Here is a 12,986-nt window from a genome sequence, read left to right as displayed (position 1 = left end):
CTATTATTAGGAAATTCCACAGTTTGAATTCTAATGGGATTTGGGTTTCTTGTATTAAACGTCCGAGTGCCAGATTTCATTTCAGGTTATATTTTCCTCAAACTCTTAAAAGATGTTTGCTGGAAGAAAAATACTGTCATGCCTAGCCCTGACCTAGCACCAGGCACAGAGTCCTTAGAGGACAGACTGGACAGGTTGAGGGTCTTGAGGAGCAGAAAGGGCCCCCTGAGCCCAAGGCTGATGATCCCCTGGAGGGGCCCTCCGCGTGGATACCTAGTGACGAACCCCTGGAGCTCCCATTGCTGGAAACAACATAGGTCCCTAGCTTCAAGGGCCTGATTCTACTCGCTCTCCCTTGTTGTGTTTTATCTTGCCACACGCACACACACAAAACATACATGCATACATGTTATGTGTGTGTGATCTTGATCTTGGACTGTTTCCTAATTTGCTTCTGGATTACATTTGGAACTACAGTCATACCTCTGTTTAAGTAAGCTTCGGTTTGAGTACTTTCAGTTTAAGTACTCCGTGGACCCGTCTGGAACGGATTAATCCACTTTCCATTACTTTCAATGGGAAAGTTCGCTTCAGTTTATGAACGCTTCAGGTTAAGTACGGACTTCCGGAACCAATTGTGTTCATAAACCGAGGTACCACTGTAGATTGATTATCTGTGCTTGGTTGTGGTTTGTTTGGAGTGTGTTCCACTGGTTATCTGTTGTCACTGGTGAGTAGTTTGGCTTATATCTTCTGTAACTGGGATCCCTGCCTCTGAGGGCCATACCTGCCAAGTTGCTGTCAGAGAAATAAGGGACCGGGCCGGAAATAGCAGACCGGAAGTAGCGCTGCCGCCATTTTGGAACTGGGCGGAGGATGCTCAGAAGTGACTTTTGATGCTGCGGTGCCCAGTTCCAAAATGGCCGTCGTGCCAGAAGTCGCACTGCAGCCATTTTGGAACTGGGCAAAGCAGCATCAAAAGCGCTTCTGAGCATGCTCCGCCCAGTTCCAAAATGGCCACCGCGCCAGAATAAACCGGGGGGAAACAAAAAAATCCGTTTTTTCAGCTAGGAACAGCGGGAAAAATGGGGATTTCCTGGGGAAAAACGGGAGACTTGGCAGCTATGCTGAGGGCATCTCCTGGAGTTACAAACATTCCCAGAGAGAACAAGCATTATACATGCACACATTCACACTTACATATGCTGCATTTGTAACATCAGTGTACAAATATCTGACATTTCCTTATTAAACTAATGAAATAGAAACTGCCATGGAATGCATGGAATGCACACAATCACAGCAGTTGTTATCCATTATTTTGCTAATGCTTGCACTGAACAATTTCTGAACAATTGTGCTCATACAATTTCTGAAGGAATGAATAAACGTTTTGCAGTGCTGAAAGCTAACATGTTAACCTTCTGCACCAGGGGTCAGCAAACTTTTTCAGCAGGGGGCCGGTCCACTGTCCCTCAGACCTTGTGGGGGGCCAGACTATATTTTGGGGAATAAATATGAACAAATTCCTATGGCCCACAAATAACCCAGAGATGCATTTTAAATAAAAGGACACATTCTACTCGTGTAAAAACACCAGGCAGACACCACAAATAACCTAGAGATGCATTTTAAATAAAAGGACACATTCTACTCAAGTAAAAACATGCTGATTCCCGGACTGTCTGCGGGCCGGATTTAGAAGGCAATTGAGCCACATTTGGCCCCCGGGCCTTAGTTTGGGGACCCCTGTTCTGCACCTACAGACACGGGGGCTACCCAAGTGAACAGCAGCAGCAGCTTACTCACAAGCCTGTTTGTCTCTTTTATTAACCACATCCCCATTCCAATGAACTCCTGTCTCAGAAAGATTCAGCCTGAAATGATTTATATATTAAAAAAACCTGAACATAATTATGATGAATAAAATCGCAAACACCATTATCATTACGCCATATACCTGTATTTATTCAACAAACAAGTCAAAAAAACAATGGAAAACAAATGCTTCACCTAACATCATGGTGATGTCAAGTGATGGAAAGGGGGCAGCCCCACCCACCTGTCGAAGTGTCGAAGTGGCCCCCAGGGTGTGGGAGACCATAGGATCTTGGCTGCCAGCTGGATCCAGTTTCTAGTCCCACTCCAACCAGTCTTTGAAGCAATCGAAATGTGTGAAGAGTAGATGGAGCAATTTTTTGTTATTCCCTATCAGGCTCACACAGATGAGCCATCTGATGTCAAAACATTCGCTCCATCGTTGGAGATCTGATACATCCTATGGCCCCTGAAATGCTCTAACGGGGACTCAAAGGATTGCAGCTCAGTTGTTTTTAAGCTAGGAAAAATATGTGGGTTGGACTTAAATTCTGCACACCCTTCTCCTTTTATATTTAGTGTGTATAGCTAAATATACGAACACTAACATAATTAAATCCTCCACAGCCCTTGTGACTTCAGGGATCACATATATATTTAGTAATTATACCTATTTATACATAGCTGAATATTAATCTTGAAGATTTGTTCAAGATATCATTTATACTGGACTCTTCCAGAAAAAAGTTTCTTTGGGGGAGGGTGATCACTATATTTCAGGGGTGGTTTGATGAGTCCCTTAAAGGGAGCTTGACTCACCTCTAGCCCTCCAGAGGTTTTTGAAGTCGAACTCTCATCTGCTTTAGCCAGCATGGCCAATATTCTTGCAAAACTTAAGAGGCTAACCACCCTTGCTTTAAAGTTATTATCATCTTGGAATAGCAGCATTTAATCTTTTACTTGTTTTAGGTAAACAACAGAAGCACTTATAAAACTAACTTCCCATTCTAAAATGTATTTTATATAATTGACTTTTTATTTTTATTCTTTGTTTATCATATTGTTGTTTTATTGCTATGGCCGATGCAAATAAAGATTAGAATCAAAGAATCATAGAGTTGGAAGAGACCACAAGGGCCATCCAGTCCAACCCCCTGCCAAGCATTCATTCATAACTTCCCATTGCTTTTTGACACACATTCTATTACATTTTTTACACATACTATTACATTTTTTAATCAATTTTTTTATTCACACGCTCCAGAAAGCTTAAAATTATTTTTTTGTCATATGTTTATTTGACTTGCCTTTTATTTGGTGCAATCTGATGCAAGCTTGTATCATCTGGGGCCCACAATTCAACCCCTACTTTGTATATTTTAACGCACAATATAAAAGCTTTGAAAATACAGCACCTTTTTATTAGCTAATCTACCACTATGAAAAACCCAGAAAAAATGGCCCCAAACTGTAACTGTTTATTTATAAAAAAGATATACAAAAGGTATACAAAAAAGATACTTGTATACTACTGTTTCATATAAAGAAACCCAAAGGGGGGGGGGAGGAAAAAAGAAACCCAAAGGGATTTACCACAATTATATATACACCAGAAAAAAACCTCATAAATTTAAAGCATATCACCGACTATGAAAGAAAGTAGTATCTTAATTGTCTGCATAAGCCTGGTGGCAAAGGAAATATTTCAGCAAAAGTTTAAAGGTGAATCTAGAAGACACCTGCTGAATTGGAAGAGCATTCCACAGGTCTGGGAAAATGACCCGCAGAGCATTTCCTACTAGAAGAAAAAATGTGAATTTCACCACCAGTACGCCAACAGGACACAGCACAACCTCCACTATCCTGTGAAAACCCCTTAATCCCCATTTTATTTTATTCTTTGGTAGATTTGCAAAAAGAAAAACACACACCAATAAATGCATTTTAGAAAGGGGCCCGATTAAGCATGGACACACAAAAGCATTTTAAAAAATAAAATCAAAGACTCCTTGCGCTCTGCTCCCCTTTTCTTCCCACCCAGGGCGGTCTGGCCCTCTGCCTGCCCTTCAGAGCCAGCATGTCACATGGGGCTGGGCCTTGGCGAGGGCCATTCCTCCTCCTCTTCCTCTCTTCACCCTAGAAATCTAATGGGGAATCAAGATCTGTTGGGAGTGCTAATGCTGTGAGCCCTTCCATCTTATTCTCATGTTGTAGATTTGTGTAAGTAAGACCATATATCCTAAAGACACTAGAGTCTTCAGTGACCTTAATTCCAAGGAACTCAAACTCTGGGTAAGCGCCTGGAACAGCTCAAATCTCTTCCTGCTCAGAGACTGGGGTGTGCGTAATAATATTTTGGTTTGATTAAGGGGACTGACAGTCTAGAAATTATGATATCAGGGTCTTTCTGAGATGCAGGAATCTTGATTTATTTATTTTAACAGCAAATTAGACTTGCAATTCATTAGTCCTTGAAGTGACCTCTTACGAGTGTGTGTTTCTATTTTGACTGTTGAGACTGAACACTGTAAAACAAATATACAAACATTTGTCCCCCATTGAGTTATCCAATGCATGCGGCTACGCCCATGTCCTGAAGGAGTGATCCAAAATAACTGTGGCATTCATATTACACAACTATAATTTTAGATACTGCTATAGAGGCAGGAAGAGCTTTCAGAAGTATGACTGAAAAGGAATGCTGCAATTTTATAGCATCTGTATACCTCAGGGACGCGGGTGGCGCTGTGGGTTAAACCACTGAGCCTAGGGCTTGCCGATCAGAAGGTCGGTGGTTCGAATCCCCGCAACGGGGTGAGCTCCCGTTGCTCGGTCCCAGCTCCTGCCAACCTAGCAGTTCGAAAGCACGTCAAAATGCAAGTAGATAAATAGGAACCGCTACAGCGGGAAGGTAAACAGCGTTTTCGTGTGCTGCTCTGGTTTGCCAGAAGCGGCTTTGTCATGCTGGCCACATGACCTGGAAGCTGTACGCCAGCTCCTTCGGCCAATAATGCGAGATGAGCGCCGCAACCCCAGAGTCGGTCACGACTGGACCTAATGGTCAGGGGTCACTTTACCCTTTACCTATACCTCAGGAATTATCTAGATACAGCATGGATATTTAAAATGCTTGTGGGAGAGCCACAGCTACCGGGGGAGGGGGTATCCAGGTTTTTTTGCCCTGGGTGAAGCCTCCAGAGGGGCGCCATTGAGGCTCTCAGCCTCTGTCTATGTGCGTGTGGCTTGCCAAACTGGGCTTCTGACCTGGGTGAAATAAAACCTAGTTTTGCTCCTGCTTGTCGATATTACTCTTAAGCATATTGCAGCAAAAAATGTAACCTAAAATGCCTCCTACACAAGGAACTACTCACTAACCTGAAAACTATTTAGCTTTGCATTTGAACATTCATTTGCATCTCATTGTCTGTAAATCCTCCACCCAATAGTTGCAGAGGAAAAATAATATTTAGAAATAAACTCAGGTAACTTGACTGTGGCTTTCTCCCACTAGGCAATCCAGAGCCCATCCACAACCAACATGAAAGTTCCAGGAACTTTGTTAGCCTTCACATTTTGTACTTAAGCTCTAGCTGCTGCCTAGCATTCTGAAATTAAATGAATAAACCTCCCAGGCCAGGGAAAGCTTGCCCTAATAGATTTCTGAATCCCAGGCTGCTAAGAACTTTTAGAAGCCTACTTGAAGCATGTTTATACATCAGTAAGACTCACTAAGCTCACTGAGACAACCTCAAGTATATATTGGACTAGTTGTACCTGGCCACGCGTTGCTGTGGCTCAGTCTGGGCCCCCGTTTCCCAGGAGAGGCGCATGACGTAATGACACCCCTCTCTGTTGCCCCCAGCGTGTGACGTCATCTTCCCCCGTGACGTCACCCTCCACCCCGACCCCCCCTCTCTCCCCCTCGCATACAGTATGCACATTTTGGGGAGGGCCTGGCCACTTCCCACTGCAGATCCCAGTAGGGAGGGGTCAGGCGGCCCAGCCGCAGTTCCTTATCAAAAGCGGACATGCCGAGGGTGGGGGGGAGTGACGAGGCGACGGCGGCGAAGGGACAGGATCTGGCCCCCGGTCTCCCAGAAGGAGCCATCTACCATATGCACATTTGGGGGAGGGCCTGGCTGCTTCCCCCGGCGGATCCCAATGGGTGAGGGGGCAGGTGGCTCAGCTGCAGTTCCTTATCGAAGGCGGACATGCTGAGGGAGGGGGGGGAAAGGCAAGGCGCCAGCGGCAAAGGGACAAGATCCGGCCCCCGCTCTCCCAGAAGGACCCGCCGGCTACCCGCTCCTAGTACCCTCTGCACGCTCACGCCAGAAGGACACCACCGCGCGCACCCTAAAAAATTTACTATAGCGTGTGTTGCTTTGACGTCCAACAGATGGCGCTGTTTTTCCAAAAAGGCATGTTTTTACCTGTCACAGGTGTGCCATCTATATAATCTAATTATATGCAAACACTCCCGTATTCGAATGCAACGTTGTGTCAAAATTTCAAAGCACTCGGTCAAGAACTTTCAGAGATTTTTGATTTTGTACAAACATACATTTACATTTTTATTTATATAGATCATAGGCTTCATGGTATATTACAGGGCAACCTAATCAGTGAGAAAAATAGGTCAGTTTTTAACTGGCGGCACAGGGCACTGTTGTATTACAACTGTTACTAAGGGCAGAAGGGCACACAGGTAACTCAATTTCGGGCTGCTAAATTATAAGTTATGAGCGTTGGACTAGTTGACTCTCAGGGGTCCCTTCCAACTGTGCAAGAGCGCTGGCCACCTCATATGAACAGGGAACGGACCTGAGTGAAGGCTGCTGCCCTCAGGTCTGCTCCTGAAGGCCCACCCCCAGGTTGCCACAGAATGGGCAAATTTCAAATTGGGTCAGGCAGGAACCCAAGATGTTCCACGGCGGCCGGGGAGGAAGCCAACAGCTGCAAGCATGATGGCACTGCTCTGGGGAGTAGCAGAGCCACAGTGATGGATCTCAATCACCGCCCACCCTGGACCAGGTAAGCAGCCATTATGGGGAATTTACAAGTCATGACCGTAATACTTATGTAACTGTTATAATTATGTTATTTGTATGTAGATGGTACAATATTTTTAAGGTTTAAAGAACTATGAAATCAATTAGACCCCATATTTTTTTTGTAGGTATTCTGCACTTTACAGAATCTTGGATCGTTATACGGTAATTGTTTGCTTGGAGAGAAACGAACTATGAGCATTGGTTTGCACAAAATGCTAAGCTAGTACTCGGGTTTGTGTCCTCCCAACATAGTTAAGAGAGGGGATCAGCGTGCCTGACGGTGCTTGCTAGTTCCAGGTAAGCTGTAATTTGTTTAGCTTACCATTATGTGCAAACTAGGCCTTCTATTAAAATATAATCAGAATTTGTATTTTCCTTTAAAGAAAGAAGGCTTGTTAAATGTGGCATTTATTGATAAATTGGTACTGTATTGGTGTGTGTGTGTCCTTTTTCACTGATCTAAGCTTTGGATGGGATTACTTAAAACTAGTTGCCATGCATTATCCTCAAAATCAGGTTCCTGTGCAAAAGGCTGCTGTGTGTGAATTAAGAACTAGCACCTGGATCTGGGCATTCAAATGTGCACACACCAACTAAAGAGATGGTGAGTTTCACTGCCACCAATTGCCTCTTTTGAGCTGAGTGTGGGGAATGACTGTCCCCACCAACAGTACCAGGAGATTAGAATGATCAAAGATGGCAGAAGTGACCCAATCTTCATCAGTTGCATGTATTCAGATCCTAAAATGCAATGCACTCAGACCAGTTCTGTACTGTAAGCATCTATGGACAAATGCAATCTTGCATGATGTGAATATGATGCAGATGTTGGACTTTCAAAGAGAACTAAAATTGTTAGGTCTCAAATGGCATACCATTTCTGAGATAAGGAAGCGTCACAACAAAATAATAATTACCATGTATTAGTTAGCAGCTCACTATATGAAGTTTCGCTCATTTAACTAACAGCTCAAGGCAAAATATTACGTGTTTTTGCAGCGAAGGAAACATTTGCTAAAAAGGCCCTGCAGCAAATGCTGATACAGCTTCTTAGAAAATCCGTACCTTTGAACATTCTAAACATCAAGAACTTCCAGTCATTTCTTTAGCATTTCATTATTGTACCATGCTCAAGTACAAAAAATACAACAATAACTTTATAATTAGGAGAAAGCACTCTCTTAAAAAGCAAACACATCAGAATAATGCAAGTCATTATTCCATCGACTGCTTTTCTTCTATCTAGGAAAAAGGATTCATTCATTCACTCACATGCAAAGACACAGCACTTCCTGGCTACTTTAATTTCAACATCAAACAATTCAAAGAAATTTAATCCAGGGAAGCCCAGGATGCTGAATGAAGTAGCTTGTGATTTTCTGTTTAAATATAAACTTATAAAAGATGTACAACACATCCAGCCTGGTGCTAGTGCAAGGTTCTGCTGCGATCTGAGCTTAAACAGACTTACTAAATGATCCTAACACAGTATTTATATTTGGAATAAAAGCACATTCTGATAAAATTGCAACCAACCTGCTTACTGTATGCTAGTGAACTCCATTCCAAAATACAGAACTTATGATTTATAGCACTGGTTTTCAAACCTTTATACTTTCAAGGAGGTGTTTCCACATGAACCTCTCTGCCTAGAAACCCCTAGGCATCTGACACAAAAACCCAAAATGTTGTAGGATTCTGAGAAAAAAATTACTGCCATGGAGGCAATTGCTCATAGTATTACTGATAGGCAATTTCACAGTGGTTTAACAAGTTTAAACAACAAAAACATCATGATAAAAAGAAGACATGAAACAACCAGTTTCAGCAACAGCAATACCCAAAGCATAAAAGGAGCTTGTCACCCACCATATAAGGAAGGCGGCCACCCATCTTTTCCAAATGCTTTCAAAGAAAAAGAAAAACCACACACAATTTGCCCCTTACCTCCAAAATGACACCAGCGAGGACGTTATGCAAACATCTCGTGAAATGGTGTTCCAGAACATCAGAACTGCTCCTGAGAAAGCCTATTCTGGTTGGCCGCTAATCTAAGGTTACCATATTTTTTTTCAATGAATCCAAGGACACTTTTCAACTTCAGTTGAATTCAGTGGATTTTGTCAGGGGACTGACTTGTAAATCCAGGGACTGTCCCCAGGAAACGGGGACGTCTGGTAACCTTACGCTAATCCAGCCTACCCCCAAGATGGAGCATGGCTTAATTCTGGCATCTCACATGCCAGTAGGGTTCATATAGGAAGAGATATTTCTTGAAATAATCAGGACCCACGCAATCTATGGTGGTTGTTGTTTTCTTTAAAAAGTACGAACCAGCACCTGGATCCCAAAGTCAAACTGGCTTCTGCACCTATTAGCAGGTGGGCTGCTGACTTCCGCACTGACATTTCCACACCATTTTCAAAGGCAGCCCCAGGTGGAATGCATTACAGTAGTCTAGTATAAAAGTCACCAAACCATTGAACCATAAGCCTCAGAAAACTAGAGTGTGAAATGGCCCCATAATCCTGGAGATGGTATTGGAATTTGTCATCATGTCCAATTATCTGCACCACTTTTATAACTCCAGATGACATATGGCTAGGCACATGACAGAAGATAAAATTCTGTTTATGTGATCCTCATAGATGCCTCCCCTCAAAATCAGGGAGCAACAATAACATGGATTGGACATAAGCACAATGGGATACTATCCCCCAATCGAACATTATGTACAATGGATGGATTTTTAAGGCAGAGCCAGATATAAACAACTGCACTGGGGTGGAGCCTCACAACTCTCTGGGTAGAGATTGGATCATGTCTATTTAATTTTGCTGTGAATATTATCTTTAGTATTAATTGCTCTCTCTTTCATTCCCCCACCCCAATATAGTAGTCTTGTGTTAAATTGGTTAATAAAAAATCAGGCAATGCAAAGCACACTGGAAATTTTATTTTGTACCAAACTACAGTGATACCTCTACTTACGAATGTTTCTACTTACGAAAGGAGCTCTGTCCGCCATCTTGGATGTGGGCTAGATAGGATTTTTTTCTGCTTACAAATTTTTAGATAGGGTTGCTTTGACTTACAATTTTTTCCTGCCAATGCATTCCTATGGCATTTGACTTACAATTTTTTCGACTTGCGAATGTGCGTTCGGAACGCATTAAATTCGTAAGTAGAGGTACCACTGTACTTTTTAAAATGGAAATCACAACTGAGAAAGCCTGCATTTTCCCCCTAGCAGGAAGACCAGGCCCTTTTTACACTGGGGTATTCTTTTTAGTAGGGCATGGCTCCATAATTTCTATTTCTAAAAACTCAGCCCTCAACTACTGAAGGACAAGGAGCGGCATTGCTTTTTGGAAACTACCACAGCTAACTTGAGAATTTTTTAATAAACAGAGACTGAACTGGATGAAGTTTATGTATTGTTTTTAACACTCAATTGGGTGCCGCCCAGAGTGGCTGGGGAAACTCAGCCAGATGGGCGGGGTATAAATATATTTATTTATTTATTTATTATTATTATTATTATTATTATTATTATTATTATTATTATTATTGTCGGGAAGGCAAAACACAGCAGTACTTACGACTCGGAGCTTTTCAAAACAAGATCTGTACTATCTGTCCCAAGTACAGGCTGGTGGCAGCTGTCAAACAAATCACGTTCCAAGGGGCCCTGCACTGGCCTGAGACGGACCCTTACGCACCAGGCACTCCTGCACCCGGCCCCACTCCTCCCAGACAGGCCCCTGCCTTGGATGCTCTGGGTGGGTAGCACAATACCTGGGCTTTCGATTCGGAGTCGCTCAGTTGCTGTGTGCTCTGGTCATGTGTGCTTCCCAGGCATTGCACACTGGGTAATCTGATAGCAGGCACAAATGTCCACAGCAGTGCTGCTACTAAGGGAGAGAGGCAGCAGTGGGGTGTGGCGCTGCCTAATTTTGTGCTTTGAGGGGTGGGGGGCGGGGAGAGAACATATAACCAGGCGTCCCTCACTTAATCCTGTATAGGGTAATGTAATGCTTCGTGATTTGGCACTACCACTGTTTTGCACCGACGGAAACAACAGAAGGCACGCTTTCTTTGCTCCCCCGGCAATAAAATAAGAATACAAAACAAAACCTTGAAGGGGCCAGCTGCCTCTTCTGTGGAGCACGGTAGGGATGGCTGGAGGCTGAAAGGAACCCCAAAGGGAAGAAGATTCAGAGCCCGGCGATTGGTGGTGGGAAGACAATGAGTGGTAAGAGGGAGAGCAGACAGGGAGGAGTCGTCATAAGCCATGGGTAGGCAAACTAAGGCCCGGGGGCCGGATCCAGCCCAATCGCCTTCTAAATCTGGCCCGCATGTTTTTACATGAGTAGAATGTGTCATTTTATTTAAAATGCATCTCCGGATTATTTGTGGGCCCTGCCTGATGTGTTTACATGAGTAGAATGTGTGCTTTTATTTAAAATGCATCTCTGGGTTATTTGTGGGGCATAGGAATTCATTCATTTTTTTCCCCTTCAAAATATAGTCCAGCCCCCCACAAGGTCTGAGGGACAGTGGACCGGCCCCCTGCTGACAAAAAGGTTTGCTGACCCCTGTCATAAGCTGAAGAGGCAACAGGGTTTAGTGAGCTGGAAGAGGCTGGAGCAGAGAACAGAAGCAGAGGCTAGAGAGGAGGGGGGGCAACAGGTGACGAGATATGCTGAAGAAGCCAGGGGGTCTCTCCCTCCTACTGTGACCAGCTCCCCACCCCACCCCCGTCTCTCAGAACCTGCAGAGGTATGAAGAGGGCAGAGCAGAGCTGGACAAGGTGCCAGTGTCTCCAATTGCTTGAGAAGGAGCCAGGGGAAGAGAAGACTTAGAGCGCTGTGGAAAAGTGGGGACCTTCGACTGCTTCATTGGGGCAAGATCTACTGGGAATAGTTGTTGTGCTCACAAGGCCTGAGCTGATTTGTTTCTTTGACTAAAGAGTTAACTTCACGGACACCTTATAAGTTATTGCTGGCCTGCTCCCAACACCCTAGCATTTCCTTTTGCAAATAAAACAGAGCCGAGAGCCAAGCAGTCAATAGACCAGAAATAAACAATATTGTCTTTAAAGGGGGTGGGAATCCCTTTGAATAGAAGAGCTATTGTGCTGGATCCATCCAAAGACCCATGTAGTCCAGCCAGGTGCTTCAGGAAATGCACAAGCAGAGTTTGAGGCCAATAACCCTTTTCCGGTTGCTTGTCTCCCCTCCTTCAGCATATTCAGGGATAGGCAGCCTCTGAACCAGGAGGACGAAATATGTCTAACAAATGATACTTATCCAATTGATATTTTAAAGTTCTCTAAGCCAGTGGCCAACACCATATGATGTGTTGTGGGGGAAAGTCAGTTATCTTCTGCTGCACTTCAATTGCATGGAGGGATCTCAAGTTCTACTTTTACAGAAATGATGAAAACCTGCCGGTATGAGTACCAGACAAACAAAGCAGCGCTTGTTAAAAATATCTAAACTACAATTTGTAATTTCTTATCTCCTTTCTCAGATCTGTACCATGCAATTCTCTCTATGTTTACTCAGAATTAAGTCCCACTATGTTCATTGTGCGAGGCTTGCTCTCTAGGAAGCCTGTTTGGGAGGTTCCATGATTTCATTCGGATAGCTTTAAGAGTATGATCACCATGAACACAAAGGCAGCACAGGACAATCGATGGAAGGGGGAAAAATAAAACTTTTGTCTACGTTTTGGTTCAGGACCGGCTTAGACCATCAAGGGGCTGCACCAAAGACGACCCACTGATAGTCGTTTGTCCAAGGGCCACAAAAACCCTGCAAAACTATCCAACAGCTGTTTTTAAAAAAACAGTTGTAACAGCAAACATGTGCATTTCTAAACAGCAATTCTTAACTTACATATATTTTACATTGCCAAGACCCATAACTGAGTCATAGGCCAAGCATGGTGTTTTCTAAAAAAACAAAACAGTAATAATAAGGAATTGGTCCCATAATGCATGTCTAGCCTTCTGGAGCTGGAAAGGTTGCAGAATGTCCAACTCACTCAGTTCTTATGGGGTAGGAAGAGGAAGGTGCCTCCTTTGAAACACAACAATCTCATCATGTTACC

At 43.6% G+C, this 12,986-nt stretch overlaps 1 protein-coding gene across 18 annotated transcripts in view; it reads right to left on the bottom strand.

The window, feature by feature from the left end:
• COBL (cordon-bleu WH2 repeat protein) overlaps nucleotides 1-12,986 on the bottom strand; it is a 106,157-nt gene that overhangs the window by 81,219 nt on the left and 11,952 nt on the right. Inside the window, exon 1 of one of the 18 annotated variants that reach the window (XM_035136106.3) lies at nucleotides 2,063-2,310. The exons of the other annotated variants lie outside the window; for them this stretch is intronic. The gene's annotated coding sequence lies outside the window, so the exon portion shown is untranslated. Of the gene's footprint in view, nucleotides 1-2,062; nucleotides 2,311-12,986 lie in introns of those variants that run through there. 18 annotated transcript variants of the gene reach the window in all.

The sequence above is a fragment of the Zootoca vivipara genome, chromosome 12 (assembly GCF_965207765.1).
Source record: "Zootoca vivipara chromosome 12, rZooViv2.hap1.1, whole genome shotgun sequence".
NCBI classification, from domain to species: domain Eukaryota; kingdom Metazoa; phylum Chordata; class Lepidosauria; order Squamata; family Lacertidae; genus Zootoca; species Zootoca vivipara.
Note: the sequence above shows the minus strand (reverse complement) of the source record. Positions and strands in the feature narration are given on the sequence as shown.